This window comes from Arvicola amphibius, chromosome X (assembly GCF_903992535.2).
Source record: "Arvicola amphibius chromosome X, mArvAmp1.2, whole genome shotgun sequence".
NCBI lineage: Eukaryota > Metazoa > Chordata > Mammalia > Rodentia > Cricetidae > Arvicola > Arvicola amphibius.
In genome coordinates, this window is record NC_052065.1 from 57,167,350 (window position 1) to 57,170,845 (window position 3,496).

The following is a 3,496-nucleotide window of genomic DNA, read 5'->3' on the forward strand; positions in this document are numbered from 1 at the left end:
GGTTGCTTCCATGAGCATGTGTGGATGGTTACTTGAGCAAGGGCAATTTACCCTTGGCTCCATCAGTGAATAACACTCCTTGGGGGGGGGGGGTTGTAGAGCCTAATGATAATCGAATGTTGATGGAATCAGGTTTGTGCATGAGCCCACTGCGGCTGTGTGTTGAGACAGGGTTTTCTAAAACTTTTCTTCCTTTCTACAGTTTTCTTTGACCACAGAGCACTGATCACTGAGTGTTAACACTAGGATGTTTGTTTCACTTCTGCTGTTTTCTTGCTTTTTTCCCCTTTTGTGAAACAATCTCATTCTTTAGCCCGGGATCTCCTCAAATGTGCCATCATACTTTGCTGGGCATAGAACACGTGTCTTAGGTAAGTATGCACCTCCCAATTTTTCATTTTTGGTTCATGTTTCTAACACTTCACTTCCGTGTGAAGATTGTCCCTCAGTGATCATTACAGAGGTTATCTCTGCTGGCAATGGATTTTTTGAGTTTCAGTTTTAGAATATAGATGAGAATATTTTTACTTAATTTCTAAAGCACATTCTACCTAATTTTATACTCCAAGATGACAATTACCTTGTTTTGGCACTTTGGATTTTCTGCCCCTATTTTCTGATGAGAAACTGAGCTAGCTGTGCATTCATTATTCATAATGCACCCTACTCTCTGGTTAATTTCAGATATCTTTTTCTCATTGATGGAGCTCAGTAGTTTTATGTTTAGGAATGGATGCTTGTTAAGGTTTGAAGAGTTTTACAGCAAAGAAGTCAAGATTGGCCTTGAACTTGAAAACCCTCTTCTCTAGTGAAACACTACACATCCTTCAAAAGGCTCTGGGAGGGTGGTGGCATTTTGTTTTCAGTTCTGAAAATCAATCAAAGCCAGGGCCTTGTACATGCTAGATAAACACTCCACCACTGAAGCATACCCTAAGCCCCTTTTTGTTCTGTTTTGTTTGAGACAAGGTCTCTAGGCTGGCCTCCAATTCCTGATCACCCTGCTTCAGCCTCCCAAGTGCTGGGAAACCTATACATACATTTTAGATTTTCATCAAATTTTGAAATTATTTTTAACTACTTTTTTTTTTTCAAAAAATTTCCTTCATTTTACTCTTTCTTCTGGGAGACTAAAGACAAGAATATTAGGTTTTCTGTCATTGTCCCACTATTGTTTGAGCCTCTGTTAATTTCCTTCAGCTTTTTTTTTCTCTGCATGTTTTAGATAGCATGACTATTGATTTGTCCTTGCTATGTGCTTCAATACTGCTCAGTGTAGCGCTTTTGCTAATTTAAAATGTGGTGCCTTATTCATTCTGGAGATACTTAGCTTGTGTTAAACTTGTGTCACTTGATCCAGCCTCTAAGGAAATAAGTATGGAGGTTATTTTTTTTAAAAAAGCACCAAAAAATAGAATTACTATATGGCTTGCCTGTACTCTTGAGTACATACCCGAAGTCATACCACAGATGTAGGTACGCATCCATGTTTCTAGCACTGCCATCCAGATGCCCCAGGTTATAAAGTCAGCCTAGCTATCCATCAATGGGTGAGTGTCTAAAGAAAACATATAAATACACACAAAGGAATAGGTGCAATTGGAGATCATATTCAACAAATTCAGGTGAAAAAAATCCCTTGTTTTCTCTCATCTATGAGCCCTAGAATTCTTTATAGATGCATAAAACCACATATGTATATAAAAAATATGAAATCAGAAAGGAGATGAGACTAGAGGAAGGGAGGAGACCAGCAGGAAGAGAGAAGAGGGAGAGGAGGAGTTAAAAGGAAAGAATAGGAGTGGGTACACATGGTATACTTGAAAGAAATTGTCTATATGAAACCCAACACTATGTACAATGAATGTATGCCAATAACATACTGAAGAAAAACCATGTCATAAAGGAAGTGTGGGACGGTACACATGGTGTATTGCTAGGTCCTGGGGAAACTGAGGTAGAAGGATTCCAGTAGTTAGAGGCTAGCCTGGGCTACAAAGCAAGACCCTGTCTACAAAAAAACCCATAAATTTCACACTATAAACATTTACTAAAGCAAAGTATTTCACCTTTAATGCTCATATATTAGTTAATTTTTTTTTTTTTTTTGAGACAGGGTTTCTCTAGCTTTGGAGCCTGTCCTCAAACTCAACAGAGCTTCGCCTTTGTCAGCCTCCTAGGTATGAGATATTAAAGCCGTGTGCCACCACTGCCCGGCTTAGTTAAAATACATTTTGAAAGGATTTATATTAACAGTTTTTTTCAGATTTCTAAGACTTGGACTGTCACGGTGTTGATGTCTTTGGATTTTTTTCCTCTTGTAAGCTAAGATTCTTCATACATCTGGTAATTTTGGAAAGTATTCTGGGCATTTTAAATAATATTTTCTATTTAAACTTTAAAGAGAATGTTTGTAGTCTTCATTTCTGCAAGCAATTGAACAGGTAGTTGGGCTGCAGTTACAGGGTCCATAGTTTTAAAGAAAATAGCAGTGCAACTCAAAAGCTCTCCAGGCTGGTGCCATCTAGTGACCAGTGTGAGACTGTGCTGATCTTTCCCTTCCAGTCTCTTGCCGGACAGTAAAAGGCCAAGTACCACATATTCTTTCATGTGTCAAAATTCAAAAAGTTGACTTGAAATATTACTAAGGACTAGAAGGGTACAGGAAGAGGTAAAGGTAGAAAAATGAACGTTGAGTTTGATTAGCACATGCTGGCTGTATGCATGCATGGCAATATCATGCTAAATACCATAGTACTAACTTTAATATTAGTATTAATAGGTATTAATTATTAAAATCTGTGTTCCTTTGAATCAGATCTCTGCATATTCTGCTTGAAGTCTAAGTGTAAGGCTCCATTCCATGATCTCCTTTAAGGATCTTTCAGAGGGATTCCTGTCACTTTGTTTTCAGCTTTCTGTTTGGGTGCTTCTGCCAGAAAGCAGGGACCTCAGAAGTCTGCTCTGCCATCTACTTCACGAAACTCTTCACATTTTAGCTAAGTTGCATGAGATCAAAACGAGGTAAAATGCCAAGGGGGATTTGTGGGGCTGTGGCAGTTCCAATTGGGCGAGGAATTGTTTCTTTAGTGTTTTCCTTTTGCATCCTAAGGGATAAGGGTGCTTCCCCTGCCACCGCTGCACAGCACAGGGCTGTGTGGGATTTAGGGTGCCAAGGGGTGAGAAAACAAAAATAAGACAAGAGAAATCACTGGAGAACTTTCGCACTCTCTCCAAGCATTAAGAGACCTCTTTTCACTAGTGGTGATGGCATACACATTAAATCCCAACACTTGGGAGGCAGAGGTAGGCAGATCTCTGAGTTCAAGGCCAGCCTGGTCTACAGAGCAAGTCCCATGACACACACACACGCATACACACACAGAGAGAGACAGAGAGAGAGAGAGACAGTGAGAGAGAGAGAGAGAGAGAGAGAGAGAGAGAGAGAGAGAGAGAGAGAGAGAGAGAGAGAGAGAGGAGAGAGAGAGAGAGAGAA